This window comes from Triticum urartu, chromosome 2 (genome assembly GCF_003073215.2).
Source record: "Triticum urartu cultivar G1812 chromosome 2, Tu2.1, whole genome shotgun sequence".
NCBI lineage: Eukaryota > Viridiplantae > Streptophyta > Magnoliopsida > Poales > Poaceae > Triticum > Triticum urartu.
This window is the reverse complement of record NC_053023.1, coordinates 41,449,009-41,472,435: the sequence shown is the minus strand read 5'-3', so window position 1 is coordinate 41,472,435 and position 23,427 is coordinate 41,449,009.

Here is a 23,427-nt window from a genome sequence, read left to right as displayed (position 1 = left end):
GGAAACGAAGCCTAGCGTACCGCAGAACGGAGGAAACGGCCTTGTGTTCGACCGGCCACGGTCGAAATGGGATTCTGTTCATCGGAGGGGTCTGGCATACCGCAAAACATAGGAAACAGAGTTTTGTTGGACCTCCTACAGTCGAAACAGGGTCCTGTTCATCTGGAGGGTGTGGCGTACCACAAAACGGGACTCCACAGGATACTATTCATCTCCACCATCGACCTCCTCCAGCCTCCACCAGCGACTGTTCATCCACGGGCTACTGTTCATCCAGCCTACACGGCGCGCTCCTCCATCGGCTACTGTTCAACCAGCCCTCTCCACAGGCGTCCTATTCAGCCACCCCTCCACGGGCTACTGTTCATCCAGCCCTCCACCGGCTACTGCTCAACCAGCCCTCCACCGGCTACTGTTCAACCAGCCCTCCACGGGGTCCTATTCATCCAGCCCTCCACGGGGTCATGTCCATCCACCGACTCGATCGATCAGGGTACTGTTCATCCAGTGGCAACGGCCTCTACTACCACGGGTTCCTGTTCATCCAACCCCCACCGGGAACTGTTCATCCAAACCCCCCCAACAACGCTCACTGTTCATCCAGAGGAAGCATCAATCGGCTTCAGTTAGCAGCAGTAACGAAGTAATCGATCGCTCGGGTTCACTTAACAGCCATCGATCAATCGCTCGGGTTCAGTAACGCGTAGCCTGTAGTGCAATCACTCAGGTTCAGTTAGAGCCCAATGCCTCGCTCGGGTTCAGTTAGAGCGCAACGCCTTGGACACACAAGCGTACGTATGAGAGAAACGTGCATCACTTGGCTCCCGACCAGCCACCGTAACCGGGAACTCCCCGATATTTTCCTGGCCCTCGCCTCTACCACAGTTTTTCCATCATGGACGACCCAAAGAATGTCATGCAGCTGCATCTCCGGCCCACCCAGGATGAAAAGCCCATTTTCTGTCACGATTTTTTGTCATAGAAGTAGGACCCCACCACATCTATGATGATACCGGGTTTTTTCAAAATTATTGTCATAGAAGTGTCATAAGTATGATAGAAAAAATATTCTTTCAGCCCAAAATGTCAAGGATGTGTCTATTTTTTCTACTGTCAAGAAAGTGGATCCAGTCAGAATGATTCCGAAATTTCTGCGGTAAGTAAGAATCTGTCAGGAAAAACGGGTATGCATCAACTCACTGCTTGGAACCCGAAGTACCTGCATTTAATGGAAGAACCCAATGCAAGGAGTTAGTGCTTGGGTGTTCATCAGGAAAAATCTAATCACCACTTCATGCAAGTTTGCCAGTACAGCCACAACAATCGACAATCACTCTCGGATTTGTGGGCCAGACATATACTCCAATCATGATAACAAATCACACTCAGCTAAGTCAGCAGATATGAAAAGAATTGGAGCCAGTATAGGCATGAAAATGTGAGGTAAGATCTGCAAGGATATGGATACAGTAAAGCAAACCACCCCAGAGCCAGTCAGGTAAGTCAGTTGAAGAATTTAATGGGAACAATCAATAAAGGAAAAAGGATACCCGAGTTGGAAATGGTCTCCTTAAGTCAGTATATGCATACTTGTTCCCTGAGCAACCAAATCTCGAGGACGAGATTTCATTAAGGGGGGAGAGTTGTCACCACTACAAAAAAAGACACATCCGTGACATTTTGGGCCGAACGATTTTTTTTCTGTCATACATATGACACTTCTATGACGATAATTGTGACAAAACCCGGTATCATCATTGATGTGGTGGGCTCCTACTTCTATGGCAAAAAATCATGACAGAAAATGGGTTTTTCGTCCTGGGCGGGCCGGAGACGCAGCTGCATGACATTCTTTGGGCCGTCCATGACGGAAAAAACCATGGTAGAAGCGAGGGGGGGGGAAATTTGGGGAGTTCCCGGTTACGGTGGGAGGTCGGGGGCCGAGCGATGCGCGTTTCTCTCGTACACGTACGCGCGTGTGTGCGAGGCTGATAACCCACAAGTATAGGGGATCGCAACAGTTTTCGATAAGTAAGAGTGTCAAACCCAACGAGGAGCTAAAGGTAGGAAAAATATTCCCTAAAGTTCTATCGACCACCGATACAACTCCACGCACGCTTGACGTTAGCTTTACCTAGAACAAGTATGAAACTAGAAGTACTTTGTAGGTGTTTTTGGGTAGGCTTGCAAAAAAATAAAGAGCGAGAAAATAAAAGCTAGGGGCTGCTAAGGTAAACAAGCAACTAAAGTAAATATAGCGAGTGTGGAAAAGTGGTGGTAGGAGTTGTGAAATTGTCCCTTAAGAAATTGACTACTTTACTAGACCGATAGCAAGTATTATGTGGGAGAGGCCACTGCTAGCATGTCATCCCTTACTTGGAATTCTATGCACTTATGATTGGAACTATTAGAAATCATCCGCAACTACTAATGTTCATTAAGGTAAAACCCGACCATAGCATTAAGATATATTGGTCCCCCTTCAATCCCGTATGCATTAATTTCTATGCTAGGTTGAAGCTTCTTTCACTCTTGCCCTCCAATACATAGTCCTATCAACATACAACTAACCCTATGGTGTGATCCATGCGCGCGCTCATATGATGGGCACCAAAGGACAGCAACATAACCACAAGCAAATTAAATCAATCATAGCAATTCATCAACCACCGATAGGACAATGAAAATCTACTCAGACATCATAGGATGGCAACACATCATTGGATAATAATATGAAGCATAAAGCACCATGTTCAAGTAGAGGGTACAGCGGGTTGCGGGAGAGTGGACCGCTGTAGATAGAGGGGGGAAGGTGATGGAGAAGATGGTGAAGATGGCGGAGGTGTTGGTGAAGATCGCGCTGATGATGATGATGGCCACAGCGGCGTTCCGGCGCCATCGGAGGAGAGGGGGAGAGGGGCCCCCTTATTCCTCTTCTTCCTTGACCTCCTCCCTAGATGGGAGAAGGGTTTCCCCTCTAGTCCTTGGCCTCCATGGCATTGGAGGGGCGAGAGCCCCTCCGAGATTGGATCTATCTCTCTGTTTCTCTCTGGTTCTGCGTTTTGTTCTGGCTATGTCTCACCGTTTCGTATATATATGGAGATTCGTAACTCCGATTGGCCTGAAACCTTCGCCGTGATTTTTTCCGATTATTAGCTTTCCTGTGGCAAAAGAAGAGCGTCAACCGCCTTACGGTGGGCTCACGAGGGTAGGGGGCGCGCCCTAAGGGGGGGGGGGGCGCCCCGCTGCCTCGTGACCACCTCGGGCACTGGTTCGTGTTGATTTTCCTTCCAAATTTTCCATATTTTCCAAAAATAAGCTCCGTCCGTTTTTATCCTGTTTGGACTCCGTTTGATATGGATATTCTGCGAAACCAAAAACATGCAACAGATAGGAACCGGCACTGGGCACTGGATCAATATGTTAGTCCCAAAAATAATATAAGAAGTTGCCAAAAAGTATATGAAAGTTGAATAATATTGGCATGGAACAATAAAAAATTATAGATACGACAGAGACGTATCAGCATCCCCAAGCTTAATTCCTGCTCGTCCTCGAGTAGGTTAATGATAAAAAAGATAATTTTTGATGTGGAATGCTATCTAGCCTAATCTTGATCATATGTCTAATCATGGCATGAATATTAAGACACGAGTGATTCAAAGCAATAGTCTATCATTTGATATAAAAATAATAATAGTTCAAGCATACCAACCAAGCAATTATGTCTTATTGAAATAACTTAGCCAAAGAAAGCTCATCCATAAAAAATCATATAGTCTGGCTATGCTCCATCTTCACCACACAAAATATTCACATCATGCACAACCCCGATGACAAGCCAAGCAATTGTTTCATACTTTTGACGTTCTCAAACCTTTTCAACTTTCACGCAATACATGAGCGTGAGCCATGGACATAGCACTATAGGTGGAATAGAATATGATGATAGGGGTTATGTGGAGAAGACAAAAAGGGAGAAAGTCTCACATCAACTAGGCGTATTAACGGGCTATGGAGATGCCCATTAATAGATATCAATGTCGGGAGTAGGGATTGCCATGCAACGGATGCACTAGAGCTATAAGTATATGAAAGCTCAAACTGAAACTAAGTGGGTGTGCATCCAACTTGCTTGCTCATGAATACCTAGGGCATTTGAGGAAGCCCATCGTTGGAATATACAAGCAAAGTTATATAATGAAAATTCCCACTAGTATATGAAAGTGATAACTGTAGAGACTCTCTATATGAAGAACATGGTGCTACTTTGAAGCACAAGTGTGGTAAAAGGATAGTAACATTGCCCCTTTTTTGTGGGCTTCTTTGGCCCCCCTTTTTTTATTTAGGCTTCTTTGGCCTCTCTCTTTTTTTGGGCAATGCTCTAATAATGATGATCATCACACTTTTATTTACTTACAACTCAATATTACAACTCGATATCTAGAACAAAGATATGATTCTATATGAATGCCTCCAGCGGTGTACCGGGATATGCAATGATCTAGCATAGCAATGACATCAAAAAACGGACAATCCATGAAAACATCATGCTAGCTATCTTACGATCATGCAAAGCAATATGACAATAAATGCTCAAGTCATGTATATGATGATGATGGAAGTTGCATGGCAATATATCTTGGAATGGCTATGGAAATGCCATGATAGGTAGGAATGGTGGTTGTTTTGAGGATGGTATATGGTGGGTTTAGGTACCGGCGAAAGTTGCGCGATACTAGAGAGGCTAGCAATGATGGAAGGGTGAGAGTGCGTAAAATCCATGGACTCAAGATTAGTCATAAAGAACTCACACACTTATTGCAAAAATCTATTAGTCATCGAAACAAAGTACTACGCGCATGCTCCTAGGGGGATAGATTGGTAGGAAAAGACCATTGCTCGTCCCCGACCACCACTCATAAGGAAGACAATCAATAAACACCTCATGCTCCGACTTCGTTACATAACGGTTCACCATATGTGCATGCTACGGGACTTGCAAACATCAACACAAGTATTTCTCAATTTCACAATTACTCGACTAGCATCACTCTAATATCACCATCTTTATATCGCAAAACTATTGCAAGGAATCAAACATATCATATTCAGCGATCTACAAGTTTTATGTAGGATTTTATGTCTAACCATGTGAATGACCAATTCCTGTCATCTCTCTAAATAGATATAAGTGAAGCGAGAGAGCATTCTACAAATGGTATGCCCACGCTCTAACAAATATAAGTGAAGCAAAAGAGCATTCGACAAATGGCGGTTGTCTAAGTGAAGAGAAATAGGCAATCCAAATATCAAATGATATAAGTGAAGCACATGAAGCATTCTATAAAGCCATACTCAAAGAATATAAGTGAAGTGCAAAGAGCATTCTATAAATCAACCAAGGACTATCTCATACCAGCATGGTGCAAAAAATAAAAATGAAAACGAAAGCAAAGACGCTCCAAGATTGCACATATCGCATGAACGAAACGAATCCGAAAACATACCGATACTTGTTTAAGAAAGAGGGGATGCCTCCCCAGCATCCCCAAGCTTAGACGCTTGAGTCTCCTTGAATATTTACTTGGGGTTCCTCGGGCATCCCCAAGCTTGAGCTCTTGCCTCTCTTCCTTCTTCTCACATCGAGACCTTCTCGATCATCGAACACTTCATCCACACAAAACTTCAACAGAAAACTCGGTAAGATCCGTTAGTATAATAAAGCAAATCACCACTATATGTACTGTTGCAAACCAATTCATATTTTGTTTTTGCATTGTGTCTACTGTAGTATAACTTTTTCATGGCTTAATCCACTGATATAAATTGATAGTTTCATCAAAACAAGCAAACTATGCATCAAAAACAGAATCTGTCTAAAACAGGACAGTCTGTAGCAATCTGAACATTCACTATACTTATGGTACTTGAAATATTCTGCCAAAATTAGGAAAAATAAAGAATTTGTACAGCAAGAAATTCCAAAAAGAATCAGAACCATTTGATGTTCCAGTAAAAATTAAATTCATGCACTACAGACAAAGTTTCTGTCCTGCACCACACAAACCAACAAGCATCGTAACCATCCTAAAGGCAAACCTTGGCACATTATTTTTATAATACAATGGAATTGTACAAGGGGATAATTATTTTTTTTGAAAAGTTTCTATAATCAAGGTTCACAAAGTTGCCGCAAGCATGAACAAAGTTCAAGGAGCTCTCCCACTTCAACAGTGCTTGTCTTTCTCACTTTCACTTTCCTTTTTGAAAAGTTTTGGGTTCCCCTCTTTATTTTTGTTGTTTTTAAACTATATGAAAGAACTCAACAGAAATAAATGACTCTCTAAACCTTCCGGGTTGTCTCCCTGGCAGCGCTTTCTTTAAAGCCATTAAGCTAGGCATATAGTGCTCAAGTAGTGAATCCACCCGGATCCCAAGGTATATCAAAGCCAATTTTAATTAACAATGATTTGTAATTTAGTAGTGAGCACAAAGCAACATATATCAAGCAATGACGAAGTCTAACTCTCTTCCTATGCACCGGCATGTCATAAAAGAACAATTCATGCACACCTAGTAAAGGCCAATGCATAGTATAAACAGTTTCTTGCAATTTTATCATGTTGGAAACATAGAGAGGTGGAGATATAGTTCCTCTCTCATAATAATTGCAAGTAGGAGCATAAAGCACATGCATATTATATTTATCGAAATCATCATGTGCAACGGTAAAAGGCAACCCATCAATATAATCCTTAATAAGTGCAAACTTCTCCGATATAGTATAATCGAGGGAATTCAAAAAGATAATAGGACTATCATGCGTGGGTGCAATAGCAACAATTTCATGTTTAACATAAGGAACTATAGCAAGTTCATCTCCATAAGCATAATTCATATTGGCATCTTGGCCATAGGATAGCAAGCATCATCAAAAAGGGATATTTCAAAAGAATCATAGGGATCATAACAGTCATCATAGAAATCATCCTTCGGTAAGCACGAAGGGGAATTAAACAATGTATGAGTTGAAGAGTTACCCTCATTAGAAGGTGGGCACGGGTGATCAATCCGCTCTTCCTCCTTTTGTTCTTCGCTCTACTCATCATCTTTTTCATCCAATGAGCTCACAGTTTCATCAAATTCTTCTTCCATAGACTCCTGCAAAATATTAGTCTCTTCTTGGACAGCGGAGTATTCCTCAATATATTGTTTAACATAGGTATTAGAAGCATAATTATCATAGCAATATTTAAGTATAGCAAAATTTTCAGATTTGTGAAAAGTAGCATCATACTTTTCAATCAAAGAAGCAATTTCATAAGCACCCTCAAAAGAACAAATTCTTCAATTTGTTGAACATCATAGTAATTGTAAACACCCTTAGCATATGAAGATATGATTCCATTATCACTAAACTCACATTGATAGGGAAGGTGTTTCTTAGGGTTTTCGGAACAACAAGTAAAATCATATATTTCACATAAATTCCAAGCATAGCATTGCAAACGTTGAATTTGACCCCATAATAGTTTCCCTTTTTTACATATACGGTGTCGCACATAACAAGCATGCTCATCTAAGGATTTGCCCTCAACTAAGCTAGTTGGTGTTTCAGCACGAGCAGATAGGGATTGAAGATGATCCAAGTAATAAGCTTCAGCAGTGTGATAGATTTTGATTGGTTCTTCAACCATTGGTTCAGTAGGTACAACTAATTTTTTTGGTATTTTGCGTCTCCTACCCATAACTAAAGATAGAAAACAACTAAGAACAGCAAATAAAAATTACTTAGTGATAAAGCAAACAAGCACACACGAGAATATTCACCCCACGCTATTACTCCCCGGCAACGGCGCTAGAAATTTTTCTTGATAACCCACAAGTATAGGGGATCGCAACAGTTTTCGATAAGTAAGAGTGTCGAACCCAACGAGGAGCTAAAGGTAGGACAAATATTCCCTAAAGTTCTATCGACCACCGATACAACTCTACGCACGCTTAACGTTAGCTTTACCTAGAACAAGTATCAAACTAGAGGTACTTTGTAGGTGTTTTTGGGTAGACTTGCAAGAAAATAAAGAGCGAGAAAATAAAAGATAGGGGCTGCTAAGGTAAAGAAGCAACTAAAGTAAATATAGCGAGTGTGGAAAAGTGGTGGTAGGAGTTGTGAAATTGTCCCTTAAGCAATTGACTACTTTACTAGACCGATAGCAAGTATTATGTGGGAGAGGCCACTACTAGCATGTCATCCCTTACCTGGAATTCTATGCACTTATGATTGGAACTATTAGAAAGCATCCGCAACTAATAATGTTCATTAAGGTAAAACCCAACCATAGCATTAAGATATATTGCTCCCCCTTCAAACCCGTATGCATCAATTTCTATGCTAGGTTGAAGCTTCTGTCACTCTTGCCCTGCAATACATAGTCCTATCAACATACAACTAACCCTATGGTGTGATCCACACGCGCGTTCATATGATGGGCACCAAAGGACAGCAACATAACCACAAGCAAATTAAATCAATCATAGCAATTCATCAACCACCGATAGGACAACGAAAATCTACTCAGACATCATAGGAAGGCAACACACCATTGGATAATAATATGAATCATAAAGCACCATGTTCTAGTAGAGGGTACAACGGGTTGCGGGAGAGTGGACGTTGTAGATAGAGGGGGGAAGGTGATGGAGATGTTGGTGAAGATGGCGGAGGTGTTGGTGAAGATCACGGTGATGATGATGATGGCCACGGCGGCGTTCCGGCGCCACCGGAGGAGACGGGGAGAGGGGCCCCCTTCTTCCCCTTCCTCCTTGACCTCCTCCCTAGATGGGAGAAGGGTTTCCCCTCTGGTCCTTGGCCTCCATGGCATGGGAGGGGCGAGAGCCCCTCCGAGATTGGATCTATCTCTCTGTTTCTCTCTGGTTCTGCGTTCTGTTCTGGCTCTGTTTCACCGTTTCGTATATATATGGAGATCCGTAACTCCGATTGGCCTGAAACCTTCGCCATGATTTTTTCCGAATATTAGCTTTCTTGCGGCAAAAGAAGAGCGTCAACCACCTTAAGGTGGGCTCATGAGGGTAGGGGGCGCGCCCCCCTGCCTCGTGACCACCTCGGGCACTGGTTCGCGTTGATTTTCCTTCCAAATTTTCCATATTTTCCAAAAATAAGCTTCGTCCGTTTTTATCCCATTTGCACTTCGTTTGATATGGATATTGTGCGAAACCAAAAACATGCAACAGACAGGAACTGGCACTGGGCACTGGATCAATATGTTAGTCCCAAAAATAATATAAAAAGTTGCAAAAAGTATATGAAAGTTGAATAATATTGGCATGGAACAATCAAAATTATAGATACGACGGAGACGTATCAGAGGCGTTGGCTCTAACTGAACCCGAGCGAGGCGTTGGGCTCTAACTGAACTCGAGCGATTGCACTGCAGGCTACGCGTTACTGAACCCGAGCGATCGATCGATGGCTGTTAACTGAACCCGATCGAGCGATTCCTTCGCTACTGCTGCTAACTGAAGCCGATCGATTGGATGAACAGTGAGCGTTACGTGGGGGGGTTGTGGTGTGGTGGAGGGCTGGATGAATAGTAGACGGTGGAGGGGTGCCCGTGGAGGGGTGGTTGAACAGGACCCCATGGTGTGGAGGGCTGGATGAACAGTAGACGGTGGAGGGGTGCCCGTGGAGGGGCGGTTGAACAGTAGCCGGTGGAGTAGCGCACGGTGGAGGCTGGATGAACAGGAGCCCGTGGAGGCTGGAGGAGGTCGACGGTGGAGATGAACAATATCCCGTGGAGTCCCGTTTAGCGGTACACCACACCCCTCCCGATGAACAGGACCCCCATTTCGACCGTAGCGCTCCAACACAAGTCCGTTTCGCGGTACGCCACACCCCTCCCGATCAACAGGACCCCCGTTTCGACCGTAGGAGGTCCATTTTGTCCGTTCTGTGATATGCTACACCCCCTCCTAATCAACAGGACCCCTGTTTCGACCGTAGGAGGTTCGTTTCCTTCGTTTATGGTACGCCAGACCCCTACCGGACAAGAGGAGCCCGTTCCGAATGTAGGAGGTCCGTTTCCTCCGTTGTGCGGTACGCCAGGCCTCGTTTCCATCACCTGTTCCATCCAAGCCCTCCCGATGAACACGACCACGCATTCTGTTCCGACCTAGCCGGTTGGGTCCCACGCGTTCCGTTGCCTCCCGATGAACACGACGCATTCCGTTGCCTCCCCATGAACACGATGCATTCCGTTGCCTCCCCATGAACATGACGACGACGTTGTTTCTCCATTTCCGACCCAGCCATGTACACGAGCCCTGGCCGTACGTATGCGCGAGTAAGCGTTCGAGATCCCGCCCATATGTACACATACGTGGCTATATTTTCTTTCTTGCACCCTGGCCGCTATACGTACGTGTACATGCTACGTGCGCGCCTCTACTATGACATGTATGCGCCTCTACTATGACACGTGCACGCCTCTATATCCACCAGTATATATGTACGTACACGTTCGCGACCAGAATGACAACGCTACGTATGCTTCGACCAGGTGGGTCCCGACTGTCAGTCACTTCCTTGCGTGCGAAGATGTAGCTGGTGGGTTCCAGCAGTCAGGGGGGAAACGTTTTTTTCACGAAATACGGTTGCCCGTCCGATGGGTCCCCGCTGTCAGGTGGAGGAATAATTATTTTGCACGTAATAAGGAGGAACTTCCTTGCTGCGGCTGTGGACCCAGTTGTCAGCCTCTCCACGTAAAGTCCACATTCAATGGAAGCCGTTCCTTGACCACATTAACCACGACGCGCCGAGAGCACCAGGGCGGTGGACGACGGCGAGGCCTAGGAAGGGGACGACACGGAGCCGGGGAAGACACGGCAGTGGATGCCCACGCGTAGAGGAGTACGAGGGTTCACTGGTTCGCTGCGGTGTGAGGCTGCCGTCGTTGCGGAATAACAGGGGGTGTGGGTGAGTAGAGGGATGGCCTGGCCAGCGGTGGGAGTAGTAGGGGGCGGTGAGGCTTCCGCCGCATCGCAGCCGGCCACGGGAGGCAGGAGCATGAGGCACGACCGACGCTAGTTTGGGCGGCTGGAGCAAGAAGACTAGAAGTTGAAGAAGCACTACGGTCGCTGGATGGACATCGTACGGTCACTGGAGCTAGAATCGTGCATATTGACTAAGTTGACAAAGCCCTCCGTCCCTGTCAACTTAGTAGGCCCACAAGTCAGCCTGCCACTATACTGGGTCCCAGCTAACAGGGGGAGTATTCATTTTTTGTGCGTAATAAGGAGGCACTTCCTTGCGTGCGAAGATATAGCTGGTGTGTCCGAGCTGTCAGCGGCGGTAATGTTTTTTTTGCGAAATACGGAGGCCCTTTCGGTGGGTCCCTAATGTCAGGTGGAGGAATCATTATTTTGCGCATAATAAGGAGGCATTTCCTTGCGTGCGGCCGTGGACCCAGCTGCCGGCCTCTCCACGTACAGTCCACTTCAGATGCATGTCGGTCGTTGACCACGTTGACCAAGCCGCGCCGAGAGCACGAGGGTGGTGGACGACGGCGAGGCCTAGGAAGGGAACGACACAGAGGAAGGGAAGACTCGGCAGTGGTTTCCCACGCGGAGGGGATTACGGTTGTACGAGGGTTTACTGGTTCGTCTGCCGTCGCCGGAGTATAACAGCAGGCGTGGGTGAGTAGAGGGATGGCTAGGCCAGCGATGGGAGTACGGTGGGGCGGTGAGCAATTAAAAAAAAGACACATCCATGACATTTTGGGCCGAACGAAAAAAAAAATTGTCATACATATGACACTTCTATGACGATAATTGTGACAAAACCCGGTATCATCATAGATGTGGTGGGCTCCTACTTCTATGAAAAAAAATCATGACAGAAAATGGGCTTTTCATCCTGGGTGGGCCAGAGATGCAGCTGCATGACATTCTTTGGGCCGTCCATGGTGGAAAAAACCATGGTAGAAGCGAGGGGGAGGATCATTTTGGGGAGTTCCCGGTTACGGTGGGAGGTCGGGGGCTGAGCGATGCGCGTTTCTCTCGTACACGTATGCGCATGTGTGAGAGGCGTTTGCTCTAACTGAACCCGAGCGAGGCGTTGGGCTCTAACTGAACCTGAGGGATTGCACTGCAGGCTACGCGTTACTGAACCCGAGCGAGGCGTTGGGCTCTAACTGAACCTGAGGGATTGCACTGCAGGCTACGCGTTACTGAACCCGAGCGATCGATCGATGGCTGTTAACTGAACCCGATCGAGCAATTCCTTGGCTACTGCTGCTAACTGAAGCCGATCGATGGGATGAACAGTGAGCGTTGCGGGGGGGGGGGGGGGGGGGGGGGGGGGGGGGGGGGGGGGGGGGGGGGTTGGATGAACAGTGAGCAGTGGCGTTGCCTCTGGATGAACGTACAAGACCCCGTGGTGTGGTGGAGGGCTAGATGAACAGTAGACAGTGGAGGGGTGCCCGTGGAGGGGTGGATGAACAGGACCCCGTGGTGTGGAGGGCAGGATGAACAGTAGACGGTGGAGGGGTGCCCGTGGAGGGGTGGTTGAACAGGACCCCGTGCTGTGGAGGGCTGGATAAACAGTAGACGGTGGAGGGGTGGTTGAACAGTAGCCGGTGGAGTAGCGCGCGGTGGAGGCTAGGATGAACAGGAGCCCGTGGAGGATGGAGGAGGTCGACGGTGGATGAACAGTAGCTCGTGGAGGTTAGAGGGGGTCGACAGTGGAGATGAACAGTATCCCGTGGAGTCCTGTTTTGCGGTACGCCACACCCCTCCCGATGAACAGGACCCCCTTTCGACCGTAGCGCTCTAACACAAGTCCGTTTCTTCCGTTTTGCGTACGCCACACCCCTCCCGATCAACAGGACCCCCGTTTCGACCGTAGGACATCCGTTTCCTCCATTTTGCGGTATGCCACACCCCTCCCGATCAACAGGACCCCCGTTTCGACCGTAGGAGGTCCGTTTCCTCTGTTTTGCGGTACGCCACACCCCTCCCGATCAACAGGACCCCCGTTTCGACCGTAGGAGGTCTGTTTTTTCCGTTGTGCGGTACGCCAGGCCTCGTTTCCATCGCCTCTTCCGTCCAAGCCCTCCCGATGAACACGACCACGCATTCCGTTCCGACCCATGAACACGGCGACGACGCTGTTTCTCCGTTCTGACCCAGCCATGTACACGAGCCCTCGCCGTACGTATGCGCGAGTAGGCGTTCGAGACCCCGCCTGTATGTACACATACGTGGCCGTATTTTCTTTCTTGCACCCTCGCCGCTATACGTACGTGTACATGCTACATGCGCGCCTCTACTACGACACGTGCGCGCCTCTACATCCACCAGTATATATGTACGTACACGTTCGCGACCAGAATGACAACGCTACGTACGCTTTAACCTGGTGGGTCCCGACTGTCAGGCACTTCCTTGCGTGCGAAGGTGTAACTGGTGGGTCCTAGCAGTCAGGGGGCAAACGATTTTTTCGCGAAATACGGTGGCCCATCCAGTGGGTGGGAATCATTATTTTCCGCGTAATAAGGAGGCACTTCCTTGCTGCCGCCATGGACCCAGTTGTCAGCCTCTCCACGTACAGTCCACGTCCGATGGAAGTCATTCCTTGACCACGTTGACCACGCCGCGCCGAGAGCTCCAGGGCGGTGGACGACGCGGAGCCAGTGAAGACGCGGCAGTGGATGCCCAAGCGGAGAGGAGTATGAGGGTTCACTCGTTCGGCTGCGGTGTGAGGCTCCCGTCGCCGCAGGGCCTGGCTAGCGGTGGGAATAGTAGGGGGCGGTGAGGCCTCCACGGCAGCACAGCCGGCCATGGGAGGCAGGAGCAGGCGGCATGACCGGCGCTGCTTTGGGCGGCTGGAGCAAGAAGACCAGAGGTTGAAGAAGCACTACGGCCGTTGGATGGACATCGTACGGTGACTGGAGCTAGAATCGTGCATATTGACTAAGTTGACAAAGCCCTCCGTCCCCGTCAACTTAGTAGGCCCACAAGTCAGCCTCCCAACAAGGTGGGTCCCAGCTAGCCGGGGGAGTATTCATTTTTTTGTGCGTAATAAGGAGGCACTTCCGGTGGGTCCGAGCTGACAGCGGGGGGAACGTTTTTTTCGCAAAATACGGTGGCCCGTCCGGTGGGTCCCAGCAGTCAGGGGGAAATGATTTTTTTCACAAAATACTGGTGGCCCGTCCGGTGGGTCCCTGCTGTCAGGTGGAGGAATAGTTATTTTCCGCGTAATTAGGAGGCACTTCCTTGCGGCTGCCGTGGACCCAGCTGTCAGCCTCTCCACGTACAGTATTCTTCTGATGGAATTCGGTCGTTGACCACATTGACCATGGCGAGCCGACAGCACCATGGCGGTGGACGACGGCGAGGCCTAGGAAGGGGACGACGCGGAGTCGGGGAAGACACGGCAGTGGATGCCCACGCAGAGAGGAGTACGAGGGTTCACTGGTTCGGCTGCGCTGCCGTCGCCGCAGAATAACAGGGGGTGTGGGTGAGTGGAGTGGAGGGATGGCCTGGCCAGCGGTGGGAGTAGTATGGGGGCGGTGAGGCCTCCGCGGCAGCACAGCCGGCCACGGGAGGCAGGAGCAGGCGGCACGACCGCGCTGGTTTGGGCGGCTGGAGCAGGAAGACCAGAGGTTGAAGAAGCACTACGGCCGTTGGATGGACATCGTACGGTTAGTCGAGCTAGAATCGTGCATATTGACTAAGTTGACAAAGCCCTTCGTTCCCGTCAACTTAGTAGGCCCTGGGTCCCAGCTAGCAGGGAGAGTATTCATTTTTTGTGCGTAATAAGGAGGCACTTCCTTGCGTGCAAAGATATAGCTGGTGGGTCCGAGCTGTCAGTGGCGGTAACGTTTTTTTCGCGAAATACAGAGGCCGTTTCGGTGGGTTCCAGATGTCAGGTGGAGGAAATCATTATTTTGCGCGTAATAAGGAGGCATTTCCTTGCGTGCGGCCGTGGACCCAGTTGTCAGCCTCTCCACGTACAGTCCACTTCAGATGCATGTCGGTCATTGACCACGCTGACCACGCCACGCCGAGAGCACCAGGGCGGTGGATGACGGCGAGGCCTAGGAAGGGAACGACACGGAGGTAGGGAAGACTCGGCCATTGTTTTTGTTTCCCACGCAGAGGGGAGTACGACTGTACGAGGGTTTATTGGTTCGTCTGCCGTCGCCGGAGAATAACAATAGGTGTGGGTGAGTAGAGGGATGGCTAGGCTAGCGATGGGAGTACGGTGGGGCGGTGAGGCCTGCGCGGCAGCACAGCCGACCGCGGGGAGGAGGGAGCAGGCAGTCCCGCCGGCGCTTGTTTGAGCGGCTGGAGCAGGAAGAGCAGAGATTGAAGAAGCAGGACGGCCGTTGGATGGACATCCAATTGTATACAGGCCATCTGTGGAAAGCCTCAAATCTGTGAAAAACAGCATACAACCCATCTGCCATTATTTCAAATAATTTACAGCCCATTTGCTAATTCTTTCGGGTTTTTTTGGAGCCCATATTCTTTATGTTAGCATTACAGCCCATATTGTAGCCACGGTTAAAAAATTATACAAAATTTTGCATATGTTGGTGCGGTCTGAACTGTTTTTAATCCCGAAATTTCGAGTCACATTCAGACTGATTTTAAAAATAAATGTATATCAATATAAAATCCAATAAATTGTCCACGCATAAAAATTAATGCAATTTAAAATCTCGAAATGAAAAAAAGATATTTGAAAATAATTGCTGGTTTGATGTGTTTCAAAAATGTACAGCCCATTTCTCATTACTGATAGGCCATTTTCTTGGCCAGCCGAATGAAGCTCTCCTCGTCTTGAAAGATTTGCAGCCCAACAGGCCTGATAAAGCGACTTACTTGACAAATCACAAAAAAAACTAGGCTAGCCATTTTCAGAAAGAAAAAAAACTACTGGGCTGGTCTGTGGTAAACATAAAAGAAAAGGCTGTCTAGACAGGCCAGAGTGTCCCGCACAGCCCAGTTGACACCCTGCTTCCATCTCAAAAACAAATTAGATAAATGCCACTCCAATTATGGCGATTCATAAAAATGCCACTGCAATTTTTGCAAACTTTGAAAAACGCCACTACAGTTTGCAAACTTTGAAAAACGCCACTCCAGACTTCAAAAAATGCCACTAGAAATGGCATGAAATGGCATTTTTCAAAGTTTGGAAATTGCAGTGGCATTTCTCAGATACACCAGATTTGGAGTGGCATTTATCAAATTAACCCAAAAAAAAATAACCGGGCGAGCTGCTGGGTCCCTGGTGTCAGCCGCTCGTTGTGCAATTCTCTCGTTTATTGACTACGTTGACAATGGCATGGGACCCAGATGTCAGAAATCCACAAGGAGGAGCCATTTTTTATTGGCTGGAAATAAGGAGGCACTTGCTTGCGTACTGCCATGACTTTGGCGGGTCCCTGCTGTCATCGTCTCCACGTACAATCATCTCCTGATTGTGTACGCGTCAACTTGCTAGGCCCACAAGTCAGCCTCTAAACCGTGGAGGACAAATATAACCCATTTTAAAAAATAACAGCCCATTCCATACGTTCAAACGGAAAGTTCAACATTCAGACCAAAGTAACAGGTCTGATCCACATATAGAGTACTGAACTTCCACGTTGACAACCATCATAGCCAAGTTAACTATCTACACCCACTAACACTCTAGTAGCGTACAAGTACTAACTTACTCTTGGCTAACTAGACAATGCCGGCCGCCATCTGCTGTCCATGCTAAATGCCGTCACCGGCGTCCTCCGCCTCGCCTCGGACTTGCCAGAGGTGCAATAGGAGGCACTTGCTTGCATACGAGCTTGTCAGTTTCTTTAGAGGTAGGCATTTTTATTCAAAAAGCTGCCACTTCGCATCTTGCGTCGCAAATAAAACTGCCAGGAGCGCATTTGTAGGCTAGCTAGTGATCAATTAGTAACTTGTAAACACTGAGCGAACAGAAATAAGTAACTGTTAATGCATCTCAATGATTCATAGATCATATACAAATATGTAGCTCCAAAAGCAAAGATCAGCCACTTCGGATCTTGCGTCGCAACTAAAACTAACAAGTATGATTCCCATACATAAGATCAACATGTTAATGCATCTCAATGACTCACAGATCATATACAAATATGTAGCTCCAAAAGCAAAGATCTAGAAAAAACATATGTTCTTCCTACTAACATGGATGCTTCTATTGGCCAACATTCAGTATAGACTGAAAAACAAATTTGTTTGTGAAGTCTACAATTCCTCTTGCAAACATAAGTGGTTTCACCAACAGCTGGAACCATGAGAATGAACCAGACATGATGGAGGAACATGCACTTCAATATGATTTGGTCTTCCCTCGATCACACTACGAGACTATTTTCGGAATACAAACTTTAACTTAGGCAAAATGATGTCCATTGTATAATCAGACCAAAGCAATGAAGCACCTAGTGTTGGCCAATAAATAGTACAGTACTACTTTTCTGCAGTCCATGAAGTGACTATCCAATCTTTCTGTGTCTATTTTCAAATGGCACTGCATGCAGTGACTATACTATTCTCTTGTGCAGTTCAACCAAAATTGCGGGCACTTTGTTGGTTTGCCAAATAGCAACGGGCAGACATCTCTGTCTGCACAAATATCAAGCAGCTAGTAAACATATACCACACCTTGTATTTTCGGTTTAAACATGTCTCTTCCTCTTAGCATCTGTCATGTCCTGCACTGGACAATCTGATCCAGTTATGTTTTGCCCTGGACAATTTCATACTGAATTGATTTGCTGGTTCAGAGCAGAAATATAGTGCCTATTCTTCATCAGACCAAGGATATCCATGTTCACAGTGATGGAAGAGGTGAAATCGATACAACCGAAATTGAGCATCCAATCATTGAATCATGTCCTGCACCTCCAATGTAGGTCCACCCTGCCAATAAATTCACATGCAAACCACTAGTATTACTATCTAATGATAGTACAAAAAGAGTAGCAAGATAGTAGCAAACCATGTACCTTCACATTGAACAGCTCATAGTGCCACCAATTGGATATAAAGGTTGGGAAAAAACATGCTCCTAATGTTGAACCAGTTGGACTTTTTGTGCAGTTCCACTAAAATCGAGCATCCCTGTTTGCATAGATATTGAATGTGTGATTACTCTAAAAGTGGCACTAGTTGAAGCATAGACTCGCAAATATAAGCATTCCAATTTCATAATGGGAAAAGGTAGCAAGACTGTTTCTAACCACCTGTTTGAAGGAATAAATAAAGCAACAACCGCTGATGTGAGGAAGGCATACATAGTTTTTTTGGAAAACCGAGCCATTCCCGACCTTCCCTCTTCTTTTAAGCAAATTTTGTGCAGTTCTACTAAAATAAAATGCCATCACCGCCTTGACAATCCAGTTACACTGTACAAAAGGAAATGACTTAACATTACATCATGATGTCAGGTATGTAGTCGACATGCATTAGAGACAAACGTACAGACCTCCTTCGATAACATAATGAACATTCATTTTAACAAAGGTGTGACTAGCTTTACTGGGATAATTTGAGTGAACTCTACACCCTTTGTTCCTTAATATATGCAGGAGGAGGGGTGGATGAGACGGGGGAGGAGGAAGAGGAGGAGGTGCCCACTCTTGACCTTTCCTCTTGTCTTCATAATTGTTTGTGCAGTTTAACCAAAATAGAATGACATCAGCGCCTTGGCATTTTGGTGACACTGCACAAAAAATTTAACTTATCTCATGAAAGTGAGGTATGTAATATATAAGCATTAACAGTGCAAAAAATCTGACGGGAGTAACAAGTTTCATCGTTGGTATACTGGCTGTGCAACAGCATTGGAATGCCTTATAGCTGAAAAATCTTTAATACATCCTCAATCAACAGCTAACCCTGAAATAATCCAGTGACATTAAATGGCATTGCTTAAATTTATGGGTGGCATTAGACTGAGAGCAGCATTAGTTAAATGTGGCATCACTTTAGCAGTAGCATTGCTTGACTTGACTGCTGGCGTTATACTAACAGCAAAAAAAGTGGCAATAGGAGCATGGGAGGCACCAGTACGATGTACCTCCACGGACGCAGAGTGGTGAGGGAGGTATGGTTGCCCAGAGCAACAAATATCTAGGCAGCATATGTGGATTATGGTCCCATTTTTGTTCTCTTTATCCACCTTTTTCCTATGCGAGAACAACAAACCGATCGACCTGGTCATTCTCTATTGCGTTGTCATGCATTTCTACCCTTCTTCAACCAAGAGACATGAGACTCGTTCCTTATCTACTGATTTTCCCCTTTTCAACCTAGATGCGGGTTCGATGCCTACTCTCTTGGACAGTACAGTCTCCCTTCCTTTCCTTATTCAACCTAGACATGGATTAGTCTGCATGAAGTAGGGTTTCCTTTAATAGTGCAAATTATGGTTTTCGTCTGCGTGGCCAGCAGAGTAGAGGATAGCAAATTGGGAAGATGGTGGAGTGGAAAAAGATCCACATGCAACGACGTGGCATATGGGGCAATAGAACAAGGTTATGGCTCAAAAAGAGGTAGCATACCTGAGGGTCGGTGGGAAGTGGCTTCGCTCATGGTCGTTGTCCTCCGCACACACTACGGCAGCGAGCTTGGGGACGGAGGCCATCCCGCGCGGGTGCTAGGTCTGAGAGGACGGCCTTGTCGTCAGTGCGTGACCTCGCTCGCCGATGACGAGTGCGTCAACACTGCACGTCCTTTTCTTCCCCGGCGGATCTGTGACCACCGGTGAGGAGGGAGAGATGGGCCGTCTTTTTTAGATCTGGAGAGAGGGTGGTAGTGTAAGAAGCAAGTGGGCAGCCCTTAGCAAGAAAGCGCTTAAGCTCCAGCCTATATATATATCTTTTTAATACTACTAGTACTGGAGGTGGGATAGTGGTAGAGTAGTTTATATTTTCTCTGCGTATAGTACGAGTTAGTCGTGCTTCAAAACTGATCAGCACGCCATTAAAAAAATAAAGGCCGATAACTAATGTGGCACCTCGGGCCAACGCGGCCAGATCGCATTTTGCACGAGAAATTACACACCATGTTTCGTTGACATGTGGTCCCGTTCCAACATATCAGTGAGATGACGGCGAGTAGTAGGAGTATTTCCGAACGGACGTGTAGGCCGGGGCGCCTCTTCGTGAACCGTGGCAAACACGCAACCGTCCACCGACTCTTCGCCTTTCCCTCTCGATTTGGAACTGCTGTCGCACGCTCTTCCTCTCCCTCCTCCATTTTCCTTCAGCCCTTCACCCTTTCTTCTCCCATTGTTCGATCATCTTCTCCATGGAGGGAACAGGCCAGAAATGACCTCGTTATTCTTGCCCCAATCTGAAAGATGACGTGGTGGATGAACTCATTGATCGGTGTGACATCATCACCACGGCTAGCATGGCAGGTTCGTTCCAGCCCATTCTCGACTCAACTAATAACATCATTGCAAGGAACCCAAGGGCGAAGGAGCGGTTCGATCTCCCCTATCTTCTTCGCCGTGACCCTGATGACTGGCGCCGGCACGACAGAGGCCTCGCCCTGTGCAAGTTGATGCCGCTTGATAATGATACGTGTGATGTTAAGATGCCATCGCTTGAGAGCAAGGCTTGGGCGGGCGCAAATGGATATTGGGTTGTTTACATTGGGTCAAACTGCGAGTGGGAACTTATGAATGTGTACACTCGTCACCGGGTTCCACTTCCAAAAATCTCAGCACACTGCCCAGAGGTTGAGCACACCGGTAATGTACGCACGTTCAAATATGATCATGGTGACTGTCGTCTACGGAATATAGCAATTTGTCGAGTTCCCAACCGCTCTTGGAATTACAAAAACTATGATGTTGTTGCTATCTTCGACAAGCTTGTTGCCGTCCTTGATGGTTTCACTCGATGGATATTGCTCAAAAATCAGTTTCTGTACACGGATGACTACTGTGATGCAATTGAATACGAGGGCCTTGTGTTTGCTACCACCAGTCGTGGCACTGTTTTTGCATGGCATCCTCGTTGTTTCGGTACGTTTGTCTTCCACCATAACTATAATTGTTTCATCCACATGCATGCGGGTTAGCAAGTTTCCATTTACTAATTAACCTTCTTCTTGTGTTTCCAAGGTCCTGTGAACATCCCACCACCTATACTTGAAGATTTTTATAACCAAGGGGGAGATGACGATGCTGATGATCACGAGCATGAGGACGAGCAGCGCCGATATACTCTGTGGCGCCTGGCAACTAATTCTGATGGATCACCTCTTCTTGTGTGTATACAGCCCACTGATGATGTTACTACTAAGGAAGCACGTGTAGTCTCCCATGGTCGCACTCTTCGGACCTATTCCAACACCCGTTGCATGGTATTCGGGATGGATACTAGGGTGCTAGCACCAACTCCTTCTCCCTGGCACAAAATTGATAGTCTTGGAGAAAACTCGCTCTTCCTTGGACAAAACTATCCGATGATGGTGAAAGGCGATCCAACTACTGTTGACACATTTATGAGAAGCAACTCTGTCTATACCTCGGACATTTGGGTGGTTCCCTACCCTGGTACTTATATAGTAGGCCGCTTCAGCCTGGATGATCAGTCCTGCGTTGGTCTCCAGATCGACAACGGATGGCCCGTCCCAGAGAATCACTTGTGGTTCAAAGCAAGCATTTCCAACGCCGCGGAATGGTTGAGTTGAAGTTCATTTCATGGCTTGTTATGTGTTGTGTGGTGAAAACTTTAGTATTTATAATGTATCCTCATTGTCGATGTGTGTTGATGACCTATTGTACTATGTAATAAAATGATATGCCTGTGATAAACTTACTAAATTTATGAATGGCTTTCGAGTCGCTTCTCTGAGTGAGTGGTGCGACGAGGCAAAAAAATATTTTCTGAATACATAATTGTACGTGCATTGCAACTGGTTATCAGATGAGGCCAATCAACAATAGTAGTACACTATTTGTACTAGCTTCACATGCTTCGCGCATCGGGCGGGTGTTTTTACTATAGCCATATGTTAATGTCTTCGTTGTACGTAACAAGCACCTCGAATCCTCGATATACTAGTAGTATAGTATATAGTAGGAGTAAGTAGTAGGAGTAGTAGGGTGGCATGGGCCAGAACAAGCATTCACGTCCAGGAGTACGGCACCCGCCACCACCACGACATCCATCTAACACCATATTATTTCTTGGAGTCCGTGCGAGAGCAATCTCTTCAACCTCGTCATTTCTCTAACTTCAGACATCTCACGGCGGGCGAGGTGGGGGTTTGTCGATAGTCGGTTTCCTTAACTGCGGTCCAACTTGTAAGGCCTACTCCAACGCACGACCCCAAACGGACCTCTGATTTGCACGAACTCCAACGATAATTTTGACTACTCCTGTAGTAAGTTGGATTAGTGCCTTCTCGATGCATTCATTGTTGATCTGCGGAGGCTCGATCTTGCGTGCTTCTTTCTTCTTCGAGTGTAAAGAAGTAGATGTTGCTTCCTCGCATCTAGTCTCATGTCTAGCCTCTATTCTATACTAGCTAAAAGTGATAGAACATGTACTAAATTGCACTCTATCAATATATGGATGTACTCTTCTTCCCAATACAAAAACTTGCATCCATTCTACTCCCTCCGTTGCACAATACTACATGCCTTCTATTTGTCAAAATATATATGTATCTAGACATGTCTTAGTATATAGGTACATCCATTTTTGGACAAATGGAAGTCAAGTATTTTAGAACGGAGGGAGTACACAATAAAAAATTTAAGTTAGCACAACTAGTCTAATCCGAGAGCAGAACCAAATATTTGGTCAGGTTCTTCCTCCTTTTGCCGACACGTGGGACATCCAGCATCCAGGTCGTGTCATGAAAAAAAATAGAGTGGTAGTTGAAGCCACGAGATGTTCATCTTGGGTTAAACTCTAAATAGAATCTTACTACTCTTAAGTAACGCCAAAAGCGGCCACCGAAGATCTTTATTGGATTTGTTTTTCATCACCAACACGTCAAGGTGAAAGATGTGCAGGTTCAGTGGGTCCTCTTGCGTTTTCACTGACATGTGGGGTCGCATGTGAGCAAACAGACGATGGGCTCCGTGCGTCCGCTGGCTGGCTCAGAAGAGAGATAGAGGAGGGCTGAGCACGGACTGCAGGAAATTTATTCTACGTACCTTGATATAGGCTCGATATAGTGGGGTGGCATGGGCCATAACTAGCATTCACGTCTAGCAGTACGGCACACGCCACCCACACGAGTCCCATCCGACACCAATTTTCTTGCAGTCCGTGCTATAGGCATCTCTTCTCCCTCATGTCCTCTTTTCTCAGCCATCACACGGTGGGCGTGGTGGGGGTT